Below are 14,373 nucleotides of genomic sequence, written 5' to 3'. Positions count from 1 at the left end.
AGGCACAGATCTGGAGATTGGAGGAAAGGGACCTGAGGGGTACTAAAGTAGGAAAGAACAGGTCAGGAAGGGAACAAAGGAAAGAGGCTAGGGGGTGGGAGAGACAGGAGATGACACATGACTCAGGAAGTGGAATGGAAAAAGAGCAGAGAAAGACTGGGCGTGGTGGCTCACGCCTGTAATCCCAGCACTTTGGGAGGCCAAGGCTGGCGGATCACGAGGTCAGGAGATCGAGACCATCCTGGCTAACATGGTGAAACCCCGTCTCTACTAAAAATCCAAAAAAAAAAAATTAGCCAGGTGTGGTGGCAGGTGCCTGTAGTCCCAGCTACTCAGGAGGCTGAGGCAGGAGAATGGGGTGAACCTGGGAGGTGGAGTTTGGCTTGCAGTGAGCCGAGATCGTGCCACTGCACTTCAGCCTGGGAGACAGAGCGAGACTCCATCTCAAAAAAAAAAAAAAAAGCTGAAGGGACAGGAAGATGAATATGAAAAGGGGGAAAGTCAGTAAATAGTTATAAAGATCAATGTCCTCCTAATAGATAAAGAAGAGGAGTGTTTAGGGATTAGAGAGGTGTGATTAAAACCATAGATAAGTGCAAGCCAATGAGAAAATGTCTCTGAAAGAATGCAGAAATCCACCAGAGGGGCAGAAGTCAGGAGAAAACCAGAAGGTCGACTTGGCGGATATGTGATGAAGATTGTAATAGCCAGGTTTCAGTACCCTTAATTTAGGGATTAGGATATGTATTTGTTAAATTGTGAAATGTTTTATGATGCATAACAACAGAGTTTTTAAAAGTATATATTTACATATCTCATTTTATTTTCACATTCTGTCTCATGAGGCTCATGAAATGAACAGCCTAAAGACAGACATAGGGCAAAATAGATGGGAAGACTGTAACTGCTCTTTCTATTAATCACCAGAGCATTCTGTTGCTTTCAAAGCCCTACGTGGTGGCTGGATATTTTCTCCTCCAGATCTTAATTGGTTCATGCTCCCGCTATTCAATGATTAGCAGCACCTTTGTATGGAGCAAATACAGCATCTAACACCAAGAATCGAAGGGAAATCAACTTTGACATCTATCCTTACACGCAACTCTTAGATAAAAAGTGTTGATTTAATAGTATACTAAAAATAAAATGAATTGAGAATTAAAAACAAACACTAAACAAAGAGAAAATCGTGAAAACTTCTTAGAAGCATGGAAACTTAGGGGTGAAAGAAAAAATCCAAGCTCCTGACTTGCAGGAATCTCTTCTACCCACCATTGATGGGGCATCATTCAGTATTGTTTTCCCAGTGGAGGGCCCGGGGCTTGGAGCTAACTCCCTTTCACAAGAACCTGCAGAATTTTTGAAGAGCTTTATTATAAAATTCTTCTACTAGAAATAAACCAATATCTTGTTTGATTGATCTGGGTTTTGTTTTCCAAGTACTACAAAAAATAAATCACAAATCTAAGGACTGTATATCTTTCCTATTATAAAAGCTTTGCCTTCTACAGGCGATGGTGGGAGCTCTGTCTGCTAGCCCTCATGGGGCTTGGGCTCCAGGCTCTTTGCCACCCTGTATGCCTCTTTTCAAATAAATGTGAGTTTGTCCATGTTCCTTTTAGGAGTGGTGTCAGAAATGAAGCCTACTTTGAATGTGGTCTGGTCAACATTTTGGTACAGCTGTCATCTCCATTAAATAGGATACCCTACAAATGGTGTCTCTATTAAAACACATTAGCATTTTTGTGCAGCTGGTTCATATTCTTGGTCCAAAACTATGACCTCTAGGTCATTTAAATAGAAGCTGTTTTAAAGGCAGTTCACCCTCCTCATTTTGCACTTGGAGAATTAACATTTCTAATCTAAACATACAGAGATTTATATGGCCTGTTCAGTTTCATTTTGTTAATTTTAGCCCAATATTGAGCTTAAGATGCTCTGGAGTTCTTATATAATATTAGCCATTTTTTTGCAGTTTTGTTCTGCCTGCAGATCTGATCAATATGTTTTACACATTTTATAATCAAATCATTAATAAATTAGTAAACAGAATATAGGTCAGCACAGGACATTTTGGTACTCCTCTTTGAAAATACTCCATTAATGGGTACTTTTTTTTCTGTATAGAGGGTTAAACTAGCTACAAATCTTCCTTAACTGTATTATCATCCCATACCATCCTTTACTATCTCCCTCAAGGATTTAGGAATAAAACTCCTCTATGATTCAATAAAATCAAAAACATATTCTCTGTATAGCACTCTGATAATATAACATTCTTGTAAACCTAAATATATAACAAATGAGACAGATTAGTTTAGAACACCTGTTGTCTTTTCTGGCTAATTTTTACCTAAGTGTTCATAAGCCATTTTTCAAGAATCTCATAGAATTCCATAAGATTTTACATTAAATTTATTGTCCTTTAGTTTCAACAAATCATGTCATTGGAAATTAGGATATTTGCCTCTAGTAAGTCTTAGAAACCCTCTCTTGTCCTGTACTAGAAAACATATAGGATGATTTAAAAGTTATAAGGCTCCAATTTGGGTTTTTAAGTCCATCTTAGTATTATTATTTTTTTTTTGTCCAACTCTTTTTTTTTTTTTTTTTGAGACAGAGTCTCACCCTGTTGCCCAGGCTGAAGTGCAATGGCATGATCTCGGCTCACTGCAACCTCTGCCTCCCGGGTTCAGGCGATTCTCCTGCCTCAGACTTCCGAGTAGCTGGGATTACAGGCACGTGCCACCATGCCCAGCTACTTTTTGTATTTTTAGTAGAGATGGGGTTTCACCATGTTGGCCAGGCTGGTCTCGATCTCTTGACCTCGTGATCCACCTGCCTCGGCCTCCCAAAGTGCTGGGATTACAGGCATGAGCCACTGTGCCTGGCCCAACTCTTTTAATTTCTAGAATATTTTCATTTCTTTGGGAAGATAGTCTGAAATAAAACTCAAGTGCATCTGCTGTGTTTGTATTGTTTGTTGACATTATGATGTCTGCCGGCAGGAGTACATTTCTCTTTTCTCTCTCCTTCCTGTCCCAAGTTTGGCTTTATTATTATCATTGCTAGTGTTACTGTTCGTATTGGTCTTCAGCATGCTTGCAGAGCGGAGTTTCTTCCAGGCTTCTCACTTTGAGATACCGTCTTTGGAATTCCAGTGTGTGCTTTCTTTTAACTTTTGCATTTTTTTCAACCTTTTCAAGATCTGAGCTTGCCTGTGTAGCCAGCCACACTGTCACCTTTTGGATGACTTCCTTTGTCGCTGGTTGTAACGATGAGTGATTATATCTTTAGAATTTTGTTTCTGATAGTTCCACATCACTTTGAGCCATCCTCAGGTGGAAGAATCTTGCGCTTCTTACAGGAAGCTCTAGCTTTTGCTCTGGTTTTGCGTGGAGAGGGAGCAAAGTTTCTGCATGCTGGAATGGAACAATGGTCCAGGCACTCTGCTTAGAACACGAGGTAAATGCATTTCAGCCTTGCTCCTATTCCATCTGCTTCCTACCCTCCCTTCCCCCAACCCATGTCCTCCTCGTCTAACAGTGCAACCTCAGGACTTTGCAGTTGGCCAGAGCAGAATCCTTCCTGGCAAACTCCAGAAAAACAAACAAACAAACAAAAAAAACAAAAAATCTGTCCAGTCCTCCAATTTTAGCTTTCACTACTAATATCTTTCCACTAGATGGCAATCTACCACCAGTTTCACTGTGGCCCTAAACTACTCTGGTTGTTTACAGCAAGAAGAGTCCACGCGAATCTTCCTCAATTCTTTCTCCTAAATGCCCCAGAGCCCCATCCTGTCAATAATATCGGGCTCAAAGTTGTTGAAGTCATTTGGGTTATAGCTTGGTTTTCCAGATTAAAAAAAAAGGATGTGCAGTTAACTTCGAATTTCAGAAAAACAACAAATAATTTTGTAGCATAAGCCTGTTCCCTGCACTATTTGGATATCTTGCATTTTATATATATATATATTTTTTTTTTGCTAAACCTGGCAAATCCTAGTTGTGGCACTTTGCTAAGGACATCTACATCCATGTTAGTTTTGCAGTTCAAACAGATAATCCTGAAGTTGGCCTCCATGTTTTACCCAACTTTCTTACTGTTCAGACGCCTAGGCAGCCCTGGGTTCATTGCTGGCATTTTAGTAACTCCTCACCCCACCCCTCACCATTAGGACTCTCATACAGGCTCTGCAACTGTCCAAAAAAATCATTTCCTTTCATGTTCTAAAACTGTTTGATCCCCATTCTATTTTTTGTTCCTGTAGGCTGAATATTTTTTTAATTTTGAGACAGGGTCTCACTCTGTTACCCAGGCTGGAGTGTAGTGGTATGATCATGGCTTACTGCAGCCTTGACCTCCTGAACTCAAGCAACCCTGTCGCCTCAGCCTCCCGAGCAGCTAGGACTACAGGCAAGCATCACCACGCCCGGCTAAATTTTTGATATTTTGTAGAGTTGGGGTCTCACTATGTTACCCAGACTGAGCTCAAGCGATCCTCCTGCCTTGGCTTCCCAAAGTTCTGGGATTACAGGCCTGAGCCACCTCACCTGGCCCTGAATCTTTTATATTAGTTATTCAGATAATTTTATGAGATAGCCCATTAGAATTAATTTTAAATGTCTATTTAAATATTATTTGCGGAAATGGAACACAAAACAGAAACAGGCTACAAAAGACAATTAGGCTTTTGTTGGCCCCACTCCAAGTAAATGGTCTTTATTAGTCAACAGCAAATCTGCTTCCCTGGAAATGATGCACCTTCTTCATTCACCCCCAAGTGCTGATATTCGAGTCCAGAGGGCCAGTCCAGGAGATTCAGCATTCTTATGTTTGTAGTTTAGTTCATACTGTTCTTTCATAAATACCCTTTCATTTGAGTTTATAACAAAGCCCTGAGATATAGGGCAGACATCCATTCCATCAGGTGACGGGGGTTTACAGGCACAGACAGTACTGGGTGAGCACAAAGATAAACAAAATCTCGTCTCAGCTTTCAGGGAACTGCCACTCTCTCTGGGGAGTCTGACAATCACATGACCAGTTACAATACAGGGGGCCAATGCTGTGAGGTGCCAGCCTGGGAACAAAGAGTGGCAGGAACTCAAATGGAGGAAAAGCCACGTAAGAAAGCTCTAGAGTCTAAGGCATTAAAGCTAGCTTGTGAAGGAACAGTGGAATCTGGATAAGCAGAGGAAGGAAGGAAGGATATTTCAGGCAGAAAGTGTAGCCAGTATAAGACCACTGAGATTGGTAAGAGGATGAGAGAGATGCTCAGAGTGGTAGGGTTTGAGTGGAGGGGCTGGGGTGGCAGATGAGGCTGGCAGGGAGATTGGGAAAGGCCTCACACAATGCTGAGTGTTTGCATGTATTCTTTGGGCAAACAGTGGCACTGGCAGTTTTAACTCATGGGCATGACTTGCCCACATTTGTGTTTTAGAAAGTTGAACAGGCCGGGCACGGTGGCTCATGCCTGTAATCCCAGCACTTTGGGAGGCTGAGGTGGGACGATCACGAGGTCAAGAGATTGAGATGATCCTTGCCAACATGGTGAAACCCCGTCTCTACCAAAAATACAAAAAATAGCTGGGCATGGTGGCGTGTGCCTGTAGTCCCAGCTACTCAGGAGGCTGAGGCAGGAGAATTGCTTGAACCCAGGAGGTGGAGGTTGCAGTGAGCCGAGATTGCTCCACTGCACTCCAGCCTAGCGACAGAGCGAGACTCTGTCTCAAAAAAAAAAAAAAAAAAAAAAAAAAAAAGAAAGTTGAACAGAGAATGAGATTGATAGATGGAAAGAGGAGATGCAGGGACATAATCCAAGGCTGCTGAGACAGCCTCACTGAGAGATGTGTAGAGTAGGGCAGGGTGAAGAGAGAAGAGCGAACAGACTTGAGGAATATTTTGAGATGGAGTTTCGCTTTTGTTGCCCAGGCTGGAGTGCAATGGCACTATCTTGGTTCACTGCAACCTCCGCCTCCCAGGTTCAAGCGATTCTCCTGCCTCAGCCTCCGAAGTAGCTGGGATTACAGGTATGCGCCACCACACCTGGCTAATTTTGTATTTTGAGTACAGACAGGGTTTCACCATGTTGGTCAGGATGGTCTCGACCTCCTGACCTCAGATGATCCACCCACCTCAGCCTCCCGAAGTGCCGGGATTATAGGTGTGAGCCACTGTGCCCAGCTTTGATGAATATTTAAGTCAGAATCAATATAATGTGGTAGATAATTAACTGAAAGAAAATAAGACTTTGGTAACTAAGAAATGCTATAATTGAGAAAAAATAATGGAGATTGTATTATGCCATTTTTGCATTGCTAGGCTGGGTAAATAAAAGTTTAACTGGCTCACGGTTCTGCAGGCTGTACAAGAACCATGGTGGCGGCATTTGCCTGGTGAGGGTCTCAGAAAGTGCAGGGTCATGGCAAAGGCAAAGGGAGAGCAGGAACAAGCAAGGGAAGAGGAGGAGGGTGCCACACTCCTTTAAACAACCAGATGACCATATATGGCATGAAATCAAAGCGAGAACTCAGTCATGATTGCAAGGCAGCACCAAGCTATTCATGAGGGATCCTCCCCCATGACCCAAACACCTTCTACCAGGCCCCACCTCCAACACTGGGAATTACATTTCAACGTAAGATTTGGAAGGGACAAACATCCAGACCATATCAGAGATGAAGCAAATTTAGGGAAAAGGAGAGCTTCGTTTATATATGTTGAGGATAAAATTTCTGTAGTTATCTGGTTAGATAAGTGGTTATCTGGGTAGAGTAGGGTCTGTAAGTTCCCCCCATAGGGTAGAACTTACAGATCTTTGTTGTAAGAAAAATATAGAACTAGGGTCTGTAACAGAGACAAGGACTAAAAAGACCAAAGGCAGCTCTTAGGCCTATTCAGCATAGAGAACACTAGTTCAAGTCAAGAGAAAGTCACGCAGGCACAGCACGTAGCAGGAAGAAAAGTGGTCTTAGGCAGACTCACTATGTTTCCTATGGAAAAAACAACATAGTGAAGGAGCACTGGGCAGAAGTAAAAGTGGCATTGATAATGGGTCAGGGACAGCCTGAGAGTACAAGTAGAAAGAGCTCCAAGAGGTGCTGGATTGGGAAATGATCAAAAGCCCAAACAGGGCCGTAGGTCCTGGGGAGGGAGGTTGAACAGGTGTGAAAATATAAATGCAATTATCCAAATTCACAGAGCAAGAAACAGGTTTAAATGATTACCTAAAAATGCCTTAACCAAGGTCAGGTGTGGTGGCTCATGCCTGTAATCCAGCACTTTAGGAGGCCAAGGTGGGAGGATGACTTGAGTCCAGGAGTTCAAGACCAGCCTGGGCAATATAGCGAGACCACACCCCCCCCCACCCCCATCTCTATTTTAAAAATTATCTTACAATTATCTTTTAAAAAAATGAAATTAAAATAAATGCCTTGACCAAGTCTAGATAGAAGTCTTTTAGTTTTTTATTCTCCACTTCAGCAAGTGCAGATAGAAGAGTCTTGCTTTGGGAATGCTAATATATCTTTGAAAAAACTGAAAGAGCCTTAACAAGTAAAAGGCTATAAATGATAGCCAATTTTGTGTGCTTGTATGTTTTACAAGATCATCAGGAGCTGAAATAGCTTACTTAATCCAGAAATTGGTCCTTAGGCAAAATATTAATGGTGATGCTAGCTATTTATTTGGCATTCATCATGTATCTAGCTCTCTGCTAGGTAATTTTATTTCACAACCACCCTATAAGGTATTCCTTATTTGACAACTGAAAATCTGAGACTCAGAGAGATTGAAGTTATTTGCCCAAAGTTGCAAAAGGAATACATTCTGGACATGATTTAAGCCCATTCATGAGGTGTCAACTGCAATAAGCAATGTCTAGTGATAGTTTTAGAAGGAGGTGTTAAAGAAGGTCAAAAGCTGGGATTGGGTGGGACATGTCAGAAAAGAGTGGGTATAAGCTAGATTTGAGTTAGAATCAAATCTTTCCACAGGCCCTGGGTCTGTGTTTAAATAACTTAAATTCTCAGTACTGTTTAGTTTGATTTAAAAAGAAATAGACACATTATTGTGATATGTAAGAGGCAAGAGAGAATAGTCGTCAAAGGGAGCAGGAAGCTGAATGTTCCAAAACTAGAAAGGGAGTTGGGATGTGTGAGAAGAACAGGTAGTGAGGTTAGTGAACGTGTAACCTAAGGAGCAGTGTGAGAAACAGAGGGGGCTCATGGACGCTGGATGGCTAGGTTGGGCCCAGCATTATTACCTGGTAGACAACGAGAGGGGTAAATAATATAAAGTCAAATTTGAGACTGTGGAACACTCTTCCAGATAGATTCTGGGTGAAAAGACTGAGAGTAGATGGACCAGTGGGGAAGTCATTCCAGTACCCAGAGATGAGGGGACCGAGACCAAAACAGCAGTAGGGAAATAGGAAAGCAGTCAATGTGATCAATGCTGTGAAGAAATCAATGAGTTGACTGCATGAGTGGGGAGGAGAGAATGTCAAACGGACTCTGGGTTTCAGAGCCCAGGCATCTGGGAGTAAGATGTGCAAAATACACAAGCCCAGGGGAGGAGTTGGTGTCAGACCCAGGGTTGTGGCATCTACACCTTACTTGCTTCTTCATTCTGTAGCCTTTACATTTTATTTGTTTCTTCATCTCATTACCCTGGCAGGTTGCCTCACATACATTCCTACTGCCACAGTTTCATTATCTGAGAATGGAATTTCCACCCACAGAGATTCCAGGGTGCTTTCTGGTACACTTTCATTCTATTGGTTTTTATGTCATTCTTTCCACATAATTCTACCCAACGTGCCCCTTCTCAAGCTCCTGCACCCTTACCCCAACCCATATTCTTCTAGCCTGCCAGGGATACAATCCTCTGTTTCTCAAAAGCCCCTTCATCTGAGCTACCAACCACAACAAGCATTTAATGTTTCCAAGCATTCCAATTTGACTATTTCATTATTTCACTTCATTGCCCCATACAAAACAGATTGTTCATTTTAGTCTGACTTTTCTATTACTTCCTATAAATTACTTAAATTGGTGAGATCAGGTATATTTTCATACCCGATAAACAAAAAATGTTCCCAGAACCATATTCAAAAGATGACTGTCAAACACTTTAAAAAAATATACATTTGGCAGGGTGCAGTGGCTCATGCCTGTAATCCCAGCACTTTGGGAGGCCAAGGTGGGAGGATCACCACCTTGGGAGGCCAAGGTGGGAGTTCAGGAGTTCAAGACCAGCCTGGGTGACATAGCAAGACCTCATCTCTACTAGAAATCAAAAAAATTAGTTGGGCATGGTGGCACACGCCTGTAGTCCCAGCTACTCTGGGAGGCTGAGGTGGGAGAATTACTTGAGCCCAGGAAGTCAAGACTGCAGTAAGCTGACATTATGCCACTGTACTCTAGCCTGGGCAAGAGTGACATCCTGTCTCAATATATATATTCATTTCTCTTGGTTTCTTAACTGGAACACACCTTATCTTTTTTCCCTAATATTTGTTAATGCAAATATTATTTTATTTAATCCATTTTTTTGAGACAGGGTCTTGCTGTGTTGTCCAGGCTGGAATGCAGTGGCGTGATCATGGCTCACTGCAGCCTCAACCTCCTGAGCTCAAGCTATCCTCTCACTTCAGCCTCCCCAGTAGCTGGGACTACAGGTGCATACCACCACACCTGGCTAATTTTTAAATTTTTTCTAGAGATGGGGCTTTGCCATGTTGCCCAAGCTGGTCTTAAACTCCTGGGCCCAAGGGATCTGCCCACCTTAGCCTCCCAAAGTGTTGGGATTACAGAGGTGAGCCACTGAGCCCATCACAAGTATTATTTTATTTCGGGGAGGAAGCCCAGTCTTACTGCATAAATCCCATTTCTCCCAAAGATCTGTTTGTACTCTCCTCCCTTGAATCTAAGCAGCCACCTCTACACACACACACACACACACACACACAGAGGACTCTTCAGTTCTTTAAGGCCCTGCTTGTGCAAGGACAATGAACTGCTTTGAAAACACCACCTTGATTCGTGTTTTCTGGATCATGTTGCCTGACTAAGCTCAATTCCATAACCCAAACCTGCTTATTAACAATTCCACAAGTCTGACCACCACCTCCTCCTGCTCTCTCAAAAATATTCTGCCTGTGCATTTTCTGTTCACTCAACCTTTGCAGTGTATGGCAAGTCACCTTCACCCTTTGGGTGATGAGCACAAGCTCAGCAGGTCACTTGCTTACATCCTAGCAGTGGACATAGAGCTGGACAAATCTGTCCTTTATAAGCAACTGGCTGTATGACCTTAGGTAAATCACTTCCCCTCTCCAGGCTCCACTGTAACCAGTGAGAGTGTTAGACACAAAGACTTTCAAGGTTCTTTCAAATCCAGCAGTGGATAATTTTCTCATTTGCACCACACATTGATCTCAATAAGAAAGTACTTTAGAACGGGCTGGCTGAGTCCCACTTGAGGGCCCATCATTTCTTTGCTTTCTGCATTTCCCTTTTCTCCCTGAGACTGTCTGCTTCTGGGATAGCCTACAGTCTGTCCTGTTGGGCTGCTATGACTCTCCCACAATATCCCACGGTCTGTTGCTCTTGCCCACCCTTTCCCCAACAGTCTGAATGTTCTCCCTGGTGCTCAGGAGCCCCTTGGTCTGAGCAAATGCAGAGCCCCCATCTCAGCACACCATGTGGACTGGCTCCCTCTCTCCTTCTGGGTTTCCATCTGCATTGTTCAGAGCTAGTTGCCTCTCTGAAATGCTCAGGTAAACTGCCGGAAAATATTCATCTGCCCCTTGGTGCTCCTGGAGAATGCTGTGAGCCAGACGCAGCCCCTCCCTAGAGCAAGTTCTGCCCTCAGCCCATGACTCATTCATGGAGCAGCAGACACCAGCTACCCCCACCCCAGCAGCGCGGAAAAAGTTTGTAACGCACACCAACCTGGCTCCTTTCCTACACAGATGCCCCACTCACAGCCACCCAGAATCAACATCCTCACTCACTCACCTTCACTGCCCGAGTTTTGTCTGTGCCCTTAGCCTCGTTTTTGCGACGCTCCTTGGGAACTGCAGGGTGAATGGATGCTCTTCCAAGGAAGAAGCTAGGGAAATTTCCACTCCATGACTGTCATTTACAATGGGCGGGTCGGAAAAAATGGGTCAAAGACTATTAAGCATAGAGAATGTTTTCTAAATCTAAGCAAGAAGTGCATTTGAATCACGACTGAGTTTGGCATCTGTCTCTCTTCAGCTCATTTACTCATAACCTTCGGCCCTTCCACACACCTGACTCCAGAGTTAGAAGATTACCCTCAACTACAGGCTTGGAACTGCTGTAATCACACAGCCTCTGAGTCATGTTTACAGCCAGTGTGGCTCTGGGGTCACTGGACTGTGTTAGCGATAGAGCGGAGTTACCACCACAAAAGATATTTACGTGTAAGTCTGAAACATCAACAAGTATAAACCTGCACAAGTCTCAGTGGTGTGTCTTGAGGGGATGGGTGGGGAATAACTGTCTGTGAAGGGCCACTATATCAAAACACTGGAATTCTCATTTGTCCCCATAAACAAGAGGAGTTTATGATAAGGGCAACATCACTAAATACTTAAAAAGCACACAGACTATCAAGAATAGACCAGGCCAGGCACGGTGGCTCACGCCTGTAATCCCAGCACTTTGGGAGGCCAAGGCAGGTGAATCATGAGGCCAGGAGTTCGAGACCAGCCTGGCCAAGATTGTGAAACCCCGTCTCTACTAAAAATACAAAAATTATTTTGTGGCATGCGCCTGTAATCCCAGCTACGCAGGAGGCTGAGGCAGGAGAATTGCTTGAACCCAGGGGCCGGAGGTTGCAGTGAACTGAGATTGCTCCACTGCACTCCAGCTTGGGTGACAGAGCAAGACTCCATTTCAGGGGAAAAAAAAAAAGAACAGACCAACATGAGGTCCCTCAGGGAATCAAGTTTATTTAAGGGGGTAAATATGTGTGCAAAGGAAGGGGAACCAGCAAATGTAATCAGGGTTTTAAAAGACATTTTGTTGTTGTTGTTGTTGTTGTTTTTTGGGGGATGGAGTCTCACACTGTTGCCCAGGCTGGAGCACAGTGGCGTGATCTCAGCTCACTGCAAGCTCCACCTCCCGGGTTCACACCATTCTCCTGCCTCAGCCTCCCGAGTAGCTGGGACTACAGGCACCCGCCACCACGCCCGGCTAATTTTTTGTATTTTTAGTAGAGACGGGGTTTCACCTGGTTAGCCAGGATGGTCTCGATCTCCTGACCTCGTGATCTGCCTGCCTCAGCCTCCCAAAGTGCTGGGATTCCAGGCGTAAGCCACCACGCCCGGCCTTAAAAGACTTTTTAACCACTTCTATCCTAAAGGCTAATTTAAAACAAAATCAGTCATAGAACTCAGATTCATTTTATCTGTCATGGATATAAAAGTTATTTGAGACAAAAAACAAAATCAGGGAAAATAAACACATATTAAACTGTGTGCCTTCCAGATACTTGCAGCCTGGTCTTATTAAAATCACTATAAATGGCCAAGACAGAGCAAGTAGTGCAAAGCTAAAAGCTAAAGGTCATAGTTAACTTTAAGTAAAAGTTGGTAGTAAAAATAAACTTTAAAAAATAGCTTTCTAAGCTGTGTGCTTAGGCAAAAATGACAGAAGTCCAGTGTGGTCAAGTGCACAAATAAAATAATTGAGCACACATCTATATGATTTTAAGCTCCGAGCATATTACAATTCAGAAAAGGTTCTATGAATAGAACTATTTTTGTCTCCTGAAGACACTACTCAATGCATTGTTTTGCTTAAGAAAGCAACAAAATACTGTATAATCATACATGCTTCAAATGCAGTTCTGTCCAAAAAGTCTTGGTTAATGATTGTTTTCATAATCTCTTTTAAGAAATGGCCATGTAATGGTTCCAGTAATCACTGAAGAAGTTGAGTTCAATTTCTGGAAATTTGAAGACGGAGAAGACAATGAGTGAACCTATATTCAGTTTTTCTAAACCTAAAGTATAGTTCAGTAATTCAACTGAAGAGACATTACTCATATCTAAATTTCTCTTTTTCTTTTTTTAACCAAGGACTTAAAAGACAGGTAAAGCCTAATGCTTTCTAATATCCCAGATTAGGTGAGTATAACCCAGTTAAATGAATACATATTAAAAATCTAAAGAATAGTTTTAGTTAGAAGTCTTACAGAACTTATGTTCAAAAGGATGAGAAAGCCTTAACAACTTCAAGCAAAGCAGCAGCCATGCAACTCAAAAAATTATTTGCATTCAGAAGCTGCTATTGTACCTCTCTGAGAAAATAATGGAGAATTTGCCTTGAAAATAATATAGGGCTGGATATGGAACTGTTTGAGCCATATGGCCAGTATTCAAATACTAGTTTGTACAAATAGTTTGGATTATAATTACTGTTATTGCAATCAATATGAATCAATTATTATTTTATGTTAGTATATGCAAATTATAGCATATACAAATAATATATATTATTTACTTTAAAAATCTGGCTTTTTGAAAAGAGTGAAAAACCTCAATTGAACTTCTCTAAAACCATCCTGTTTTGGATATTTTAGCAATGTCATCTTGTTTATGATAAAATAATATTAGCCCACAACTTTTTTTTTTTTTTTTTTTTGACATGGAGTCTCACTCTGTTGCCCAGGCTGGAGTGCAGTGGCACAATTTTGGCTCAGTGCAGCCTCTGACTCCTGGGTTCCAGCAATTCTCCTGCCTCAGCCTCCTGGGTAGCTGGGATTACAGGCACGCACCACCATGCCCAGCTAATTTTTGTATTTTTAGTAGAGACAGGGTTTCACCATGTTGGCTAGGCTGGTCTCGAACTCCTGACCTCAGGTGATCCGCCCGCCTCGGCCTCCAAAGTGCTAGGGTTACAGTCATGAGCCACCACATCCAGCCTAGCCCACATCTTAATGGTTATGGTGATGATTTTTTTCAACATAAAGTAAACTGGCCAAACACAGTGGCTCACGCCTGTAATCCCAGTACTTTGGGAGGCCAAGTCAGGAGAATTGCTTAAGGCCAGGAGTTTGAGACCAGCCTGGGCAGCATAGCAAGATCCTGTCTCTACAAAAAAATTAATTAAACTTAAAACATTTAAAAAATAAAAAATTAAGCAAGCTAACATGTTAGGATACATTGAAAACAGTGTGTGTTATTAAAAGGATGACAAATATGTCACATCATTGTTAAGTGGGCCTAGGACAAATTTTATAGCATCATTCTTACCTTTGTACGAGGCTGCAATGCAATTCTACTTTTGAGCCTCCTAAATATGAAACAGAGTAGTAGAGTATCAAAGGAAG

Source organism: Pan troglodytes, chromosome 6, assembly GCF_028858775.2.
Source record: "Pan troglodytes isolate AG18354 chromosome 6, NHGRI_mPanTro3-v2.0_pri, whole genome shotgun sequence".
NCBI classification, from domain to species: Eukaryota; Metazoa; Chordata; class Mammalia; order Primates; family Hominidae; genus Pan; species Pan troglodytes.
This window is presented reverse-complemented; position numbering follows the sequence as displayed.